Here is an 8,440-nt window from a genome sequence, read left to right as displayed (position 1 = left end):
CAGAAACTTTACTACCATACACTATTCTAAGAACTTTATATATGTTAACTCACTTAACCATAATAAATTACTCCTTTGTCTCCATTTAAAAGATGATGAAACCAATGCCCAGAGAGGCTAAGTAGTGTTCCCAAGATATCATAGTTGCTAAGTGGTGAAGCTTGGGTAAAAACCCAAGAAGTCTGGCTCCAAAACGTATTTTCCTAATGAATAAAAAATAAAACGCAGACACCTAAACCTGAAAATATCTTCCTCTACGTTCAAATCATACTCAGTTCTCACCTGATCCTAGAGGCCTCCATAAATATTAGTAAGATCAGCCATATTAAGCAATGTTCCCCAAGCCATTCAGAAACTTAATTGTAAAGCAAAACTCCTGGGATAGAAGGATTTTTTCCCTCACAACTGCTGTTGTAGAGTTCTTTCTATTCTACAAACTATTCTAGATTATACCAGTGATAGTGTTACAAAATCAACAGGATTAGGTTCAGGAAAGAGAGAGAAAATAGAAGGAAATGGTGAAAATAATGAAGTGGGAAGGGCAATTCCACTTTCCACTCTCCTGTGCCCTAGAATTTGTGACTTCCTTAGGAAATTTTCAGGCAGGGTCAGAAGCCAGCAACCTTTTGGGAAAAAGGCCATAAAATCTGTGCTTGAGAATAGTCGATCTGCAATAAACATAATGGCACTATTACAACTAGTCATTATTTCCTCTAATTGTACCATGCAAAAATAATTGATGACAAAACAAAGTTCACAGCACTTGCCCCATTATACTCTTTTTAATTTACACTTTCCATTTGGTCCCCCAATGTGTAGCCAGCCCATGGCTGTCTTCCATTCCTAGCTCCTCGAGGCTTTTTGCAAAAGATAGTCCAGTCTCACCTGGCTGGTGTGGCTCAGTGGTTGAGCATCAGCCCATGAACCCAGGAGGTCAGGGCTCGGCTTGAATCCCTGTCAGGGCACATACCCAGGTTGCGGACCCAGTAGGGGCATGCAGGAGGCAGTGGATCAATGGTTCTTTCTCATCATTGATGTTTCTGTCTCTCTCTCTTCCTCCCTCTGAAATCAATAAAAATATTTTTTTAATAAAAGATAGTCCAGCCTCCCCTAACAGGATGTAATGGAGGACCCTGTCACACTCACCTGACACACTTAGTAGTGTGTATTCATGGTGGAAAGGAAAACCTCATGGTTGACACTTATGGTCATTCCCTGAAGGAGAATGGACAGTCCTGGGGTCTAAGACATCCAGCCTTTTATATTATAGGGGCATTAATTTGCATAGCAAGTGCTGCAACATGACTTTTCATATTCTTTCTGCTTTCACATCTTCACAGGGCTAAGAAGTAAGAAGGAAGCAACCCTTCCCTGGGAAATGGGAAGGAGGGACAGGTCATAGATTCAGTAGTTTCTGCTCATGCCCACTCATAACAAGTGGCTTTCAAAACTTCTTAAGGTGTTATTCTTTGTCCTTGGCCATGTAGACATGATAGAACTTGAGCCAGTTTCTTGAAAGTGGATAATAGCATTTTGTGCTTCAGATTTATGTGAACTGATCTCACAAGGAAAAAAAAAAAAAGAACCAGCTTCACCATCCCTCACAGCCTTTCTCAATAAGCAGACTATATCAAGGTATTTCTGATGAGAGCACATTTAGTCACCTATATCAATTTTGATAAAGAAGGAAAACCTGGGCAATGTAATCTCTGCAATCAGCTTATACTATTTTCAGCCCTGGTCAAGTACTCTTCACAACCTTCTTTCTATAATGTTACCTAATAAATAGAGGCCTTGGAAGACCAGCTCCAGAGAAAATTTCTAGAATTCTTTCAGCAGAGAAGAATTTAGTGGTCATTTCAATTATAAATGAAAGGAAATGAAGGCTTTTCTCCTCTACCTATTTCTGTACTATATTCCTCTTCTTTTTTCTTAGAATTGAGACCCTCCCTCTGCAACATACATGTGTACATATGCACACACATGTACACACACACACACACACACACACTTTAGCCAAATTCTAGGGAACCTATTTCTAGTGGCATCTCTAAAAGTTGATCCCTTTTATCTATTTGCAGTAAGTCCTCACTTTTCTTTCCTGTTTGCATTGATAAATTCCTCTCTAGTTTGGCCTTCTGCCGATAGTTTTGACCTGCAGCCATTTGACAAGATGCAGCATCCATTTATGATTAAAACACTCAATAAGTAATAAAATGGATATAGGAAGAAAGTGTTTCAACAAAATAAATTCCATATATACAAACCCTCAACTAACATACATACTCAATAGTGAAAAACTGATAATTCATCCTCCAAGATCAGGAACAAGACAAGGATGTCCACTCACACCACTCTTATTCAACATAGCACTGCTGGAAGTCCTAGCCAGAGCAACCAGGCAAAGTAAATAAATGCCATCTAAATTTGGAATAAACAAGTGATCCTGTCATTATTTAACAATGATATGATACTTTATATAGAAAACCTTAAAGACTCCACAAAAAATATTAGAAACAATAAACAAATACAGTAATGTTTCAGGATTCCAAATCAATGTACAAAAGTCTGTTGCATTACTATACACTAACAATGAAATATCAGAAGGAGAAGTAAAGAAAACAATCCCATTTACAAACACAACGAAAAATAAAATATTTGGTAATAAACTTTACAAAGAAGGTAAAAGACCTCTGAACTTAAAACTACAAGACACTGTTGAAAGAAATTGAAGAAGACATAAAGACATGGAAAGATATTCCATATTCATATGTTGGTAGAATTAAAATTGTTAAAATATCCATATTACCTACAGCAGTATACAAATTTAATGCAACTCCTACCAAAATTTCAATGGAATTTTTCACAGAAATAGAAAAAATTTCTCAAATTTGTATGAGCCACAAAAGACCTCAAATAGCTATACCAATCCTGAGAAAAAAAAGAACAATGCCAGAAGTATCACACTACTTGACTTCAAACTATACTAAAAAGCTGCAGTAATCAAAACAGTATGGAATTGGCAGAAGAACAGAAACACAGGCCACTGGAACATAATTGAAAGCCCAGAAGTAAGCCCACACATATATGAGCGACTAATTTTTGACAATGGGGCCAAAAACATACAATGGAGAAAGGAAAAGTTCTTCTATCACTGGTGTTGAGAAAACTGAAAAGTCACATGCAAAAGAATGAAACTAGACTTCTATCTAACACCATGTTCAAAAAATAACTCAAAATGGATTAAAGACCTGAATATGAGATCTGAAACAATAAAATACAAAGTAGGAAACATAGGCACTGAACTCATGGTCCTTGGTGTCAGAATGGGTTTTTGTGAACTTGACCCCAAAGAGAAGGGATGTCAAAGCAAAAATAAACAATTGGGACTACATCAAACTAAAAATCTTCTACACAGCAAAAGAAGCCATCAACAAAACAAAAAGCAACCAACAAAATGGTATTGCAAACAATACCTCTGGTAAGGGACTAATATACAAAATACAAAATAAAGAACTCACACAACTAAAAAAACAATAAAAAAACAAACAATTTGATTTAAAAATGGGCAGAGGACCTGAATAGACACTTTCCCGAGGAGACACACAGATGGCCAATAGATATTTGAATAGATGCTCAACATCACTAGATTTAAGGGAAATACAAATAGAAATTACAGTGAAATGCCACTTCACACCTCTTAGAATAGCTATTGTCCAATAAATAAGTGTTGGAGAGGATGTGGAGAAGAGGGAACCCCAATATACTGCTGGTGAGAATGTAAACTAGTACAGCCACTATGGAAAACAATATGGAGGTTCCTCAAAAATTAAGATAGGAGCTACCAACAATCCCTCTTCTGGGTGTCTACCTGAAAATTTTGATAACATTTATTTATAAAGGTAATGTACACCAATGTTCATTGCAACATTAATCACTTAATGAGACTTTCAAGGATCTGAGTAAGAATTTGAAAGCCATGAAAAAGAACCAGTCAGAAATTAAGCATACATTAACTGAAATAAAGAATAATTTACAGGGATTCAACATTAAAGTAGAAGATTCCAAAAATCAAATCAACAATTTGGAATATGAGGAAGCAAAAAACACCCAATAAGAAGAGCAAAAAGAAAAATGAATCCAAAAATATAAAAATAGTGTAAGGAGCATCTGGGACAACTTTAAGTGTACCAACATTTGCATTATGGAGGTATCAGAAGAAGAAGAGAGAGAGCAAGATATTGAAAACCTATTTGAAGAAATAATGACAGAAAACTTCCCATACCTGGTGAAAGAAATAGGTTTACAAATCCAGGAAGTGCATAGAGTCCCAAATAAGAGGAACCCAGAGAGGCCTACACCAAGACACATCATAATTAAAATGCCAAAGGTTAAAGACAAAGAGAGAATCTTAAAAGCAGCAAGAGAAAAGCAGTTGGTTACCTACAAAGGAGAACCCATATGACTGTCAGCTGATTTCTCAACAGAAACTTTGCAGGCCAGAAGGGAGTAGCAATAAATATTCAAAGTCATGAATAGCAAGGACCTAAAACCAAGATTACTCTACCCAGCAAAGCTCTCATTTAGAATTGAAGATCAGTTAAAGAGCTTCACAGAGAAGAGAAAGCTAAAGTAGTTCATCAACACCAAATCAGTATTACATGAAATGTTGAAGGGTATTCTTTAAGAAGAGGAAGGAGGAGGAGAAAGAGGAGGAGGAGGAGAAGAAGAAAGATAAAAAATATGAACAATAAAATGGCAATAAATACATATCTATCAGCAATTGAATCTAAAAAGAAAAATAAATGAACAAGAAATATAATGCACAGAATAAACTGATGAATGAAATAAAACCAGAGCTGCCAGGTCCATGGGCTTTGGGCACTTCTGAGTGTCCCCCCCCCCCCCGCCCCGCCAAAGCCATGAGTGCCCAGACCCCAACACCACCAACCAGCCCCAGGAAGAGAAGTTAAACTTCTAGAGAAATCTAATGGATAATCTTCACAACAGATAATACAAAAAATAATCCAGATGGGGTGCAGGTGCTATAAAATGATACAAAACTATCTCTTTGATCCAGTTCAAGTGCCTTCCCCTGGCTATGTCAACGAAGTAAACAGCTGCAAGTTAGACGAAGAGGGTACAGTTAAATTAAAAGGCAAACAGAGTGGCGAAGTCCTGGTACGAAAAAAATGACCTTCGGAGTGGGGCTTGAGGAGGACTTTGAGCAGAAGCAGAAGAGCTGGACCGCAGGAGCCCTGCTGACCTCACCAGGGACTACAACCCCAAGGGGACAGAGGAGGGGGACACTGTGAAGAGAAGACTGGTGGTGCCATCAATGGCATTGGGCCTGCTGCGGCTCTGCAGCCCACTGGGTATCCTAGGCCCCACCAGGTTGGCATGGGTTCCTGGACCAGTACTGTGAACAGCATACACCCAACTCAACCCTTCCTCAAAAGAGGGGATACCAGGTAAATGGACTGTGGGCTGCAGGCCTCCGAAGAAAACTGAATCATCAGAAATGGAGAGGGCAGAATGTCCTGCTGTGGAAGTACCAGACTATGTTCTCCAGATACCAGCCCAGATTATCCTCAACACTGGGGTTTAGTTGGAGACAACGTGCATCACGAAGAAAAAGATTATCTTTTCAAGAGCTATCCTGAGGAGGACCTTCCTCCCCTCAGAGAAAATGCGCCCTGGCATGCGGGAACAGGGTTTGAACATGCCCTTCTCCAGGAAGAGAAGCTGGGATTCATTAAATGAGGCTGTGTCCACAGAAGTCCTGAGTATCTATTTTAAAGAATAGGACCCCGCCCAGGACATGCCTGTGGCTGTTTTGAGAACTGGATGGGAGGGTGCCCATGGCTGCACTGGAGATAGGAGTGGGGAGTAGGAGAATGAGGACACAGAGGTGGAGGAAATTCTGGTGGCTTTAGAAGTGGCTACTGCAGAAGTTGTGGATAAGGTGGATAAGGGGAGGGAATTTGTGCATGCAAATGAGTGACTTTGAGCATGTTTTCATATATCTCTTTGCCTTGTGTATGTCCTATTTCTAAAAGTGTCTATTTAGGCCCTTTGCCCATTTTTTGATTGTTTATCTTCATTTTGTTAAGTTGTATGAGTTCCTTGTAAATGTTGGGAGATTAAACCCTTATTGGAGATAACATTGGCAAATATGTTCTCCCATGCAGTGGGCTTTCTTGTTGTTTTGTTTATGGTTTCTTTTGCTGTGTAGAAGCTTTTTATTTTGATGTAATCCCATTTCTTTATTTTCTCCTTAGTAGTTTCCATTGCCCTAGGAGCTGTATCGGTGAAGATATTGCTATGACAAATGTCTGGTATTTTGCTGCTTATAGAGTCTTCTAAGATTTTTATGGTTTCCTGTTTGCTGGAAGTTAACTGTATACACCAGCCGTGGGCAAACTACGGCCCACGGGCCAGATCCGGCCAGTTTGAAATGAATAAAACTAAAAAAAAAAAGACCGTACCCTTTTATGTAATGATGTTTACTTTGAATTTATATTAGTTCACACAAACACTCCATCCATGCTTTTGTTCTGGCCCTCTGGTCCAGTTTAAGAACCCATTGTGGCCCTCGAGTCAAAAAGTTTGCCCACACCTGGTCTACACCATTGTCTGCACTATCATGAAAGTGCAACAGGGAACTCAGAAGGCTGATGGACCTTGAGCATTGGCAAGGGCTAAAAGTTATGCACCGTTTGTTCTGTTGAGACAATGGTGGCTCAAGCAATTTCCTGACCTAATAGTCTCAAAGTAAATCTTTACTAATATTTACTGACCTTTAAGATAGTCTGTCTGCTACTGGATTGCCTGCCTGACCAAGGGCAAGATGTGTATTCTAAAATTGAATAAAAGCTAACAGGGCCTGGGCCCCAGTGGAGCCTTTCCACTAGAGAAGGGTTTTCTGCCTTGCCCCCCATGATTTCAAATTCATATTTCTTGTCTAGTGTCTTCATTTGTGTGTGGCCCTTCTCAAGATCCTGAACCCTAGCCATGCTGGTTGCGGCTTTTATACCCATTTTACATTTAAGTCCTTTAAACATTTTGAGTTCATTTTTGTGTATGGTGTAAGTTAGTGTTCTAGTTTCTTTTTTTTTTTTTTTTTTTGCATGTATCTGACCAATTTCCCAGCACCATTTATTGAAGAGACTGTCTTGACTCCATTGTATGCTCTTGCCTCCTTTGTCAAATGTTAATAGAACACAAAGGCTTTGGTCGATCTCTGGGTTCTCTGTTCTGTTCCATTGGTCTATGTATCTGTTCTTGTGCCAGTACCAGGAAGTTTTTGAGAACAGTGGCTTTGTAATATAGCTTGATGTTCTTCTTTTTCAGGATTGCTGCAGCTAATCAGGGTCTTTTTTTATTCCATATGAATTTTTGGAGAGTTTGTACTAGGTCTGTGAAATATTCCTTTGGTATCTTAATGGAGATTGCATTGAATCTATAGATTGCTTTGGGTAGTATCGACATTTTAATGATGTTGATTACACCAATCCATGAACATGGTAAATCCTTCCATTTGTTTATATCTTCCTTTATCTCTTTTATCAATGTCCGGTAGTTTTCCGAGTACAGGTCATTTACCTCCTTAGTTAAGCTTATTCCTAGGTATCTTAATTTTTTTTTTTATTGCAGTGGTAAATATGATTATTTTTTTAGTTTCTCTTTCTGTGATTTTATTATTGGTGTATAAAAAGGCTATAGATTTCTGGGTGTTAATTTTGTATCCTGCTACATTACCGAATTTATTTTTTAAGTCTAGTAGTTTTTTGATGCTGTCTTTGGGGTTTTCTGTGTACAATTTCATGTCATCTGCAAATAATGACAGTTTTCTTCTTTTTCAATTTTGATGCCTTTTATTTCTTCTTCTTGTCTTATCACTATGGCTAGCACTTCCAGTACTATGTGGAACAGGAGTGGTGGTAGTGGCATCCTGTCATGTTCCTCATCTTAAGGGAAATTGTTTTAATTTTTTCCCATTGAGTATGATGTCGCCTGTAGGTTTGCCTTATAGAACCTTTATCATGTTGAAACATGCTCCCTCTATTCCCACTTTCCTGAGAGTTTTTATCAAAAATGGGTGCTGGAACTCTTCAAAAATTCATCTGGAATAAAAAAGGACTCCGATTAGCTGCAGCAATTTTGAGAAAGTTAACAAAGTTGGAGGGATCACAATACCAGATATCAAGCTATCCGAATATAAAAACTGCCTGGTATTGGCACAAAAACAGACATATAGACCAATGGAATGGAATAGAGAACCCAGAAATTAACCCAATCCATTTTGCTCAATTAATATTTGACAAAAGAGCAAGAGCATACAATGGAGTCAAGACAGTCTCTTCAATAAATGGTATTGGGAAAATTGGACAGATACAGGCAAAAAATAAAAAAATAAAACTAGACCACCAACTTACAC

The 8,440-nt window shown here is 38.4% G+C and overlaps 1 pseudogene; it reads left to right on the top strand.

Moving 5' to 3' along the window:
* Positions 1-5,031: 5,031 nt before the first annotated feature.
* On the top strand, positions 5,032-5,806 carry LOC118653516 (annotated as a pseudogene).
* Positions 5,807-8,440: the final 2,634 nt, after the last annotated feature.

The sequence above is a fragment of the Myotis myotis genome, unplaced genomic scaffold, assembly GCF_014108235.1.
Source record: "Myotis myotis isolate mMyoMyo1 unplaced genomic scaffold, mMyoMyo1.p scaffold_m19_p_4, whole genome shotgun sequence".
Classification (NCBI taxonomy): domain Eukaryota; kingdom Metazoa; phylum Chordata; class Mammalia; order Chiroptera; family Vespertilionidae; genus Myotis; species Myotis myotis.
The sequence above is the reverse complement of the archived record's forward strand: the minus strand, read 5'-3'. Positions and strand labels throughout refer to the sequence as shown.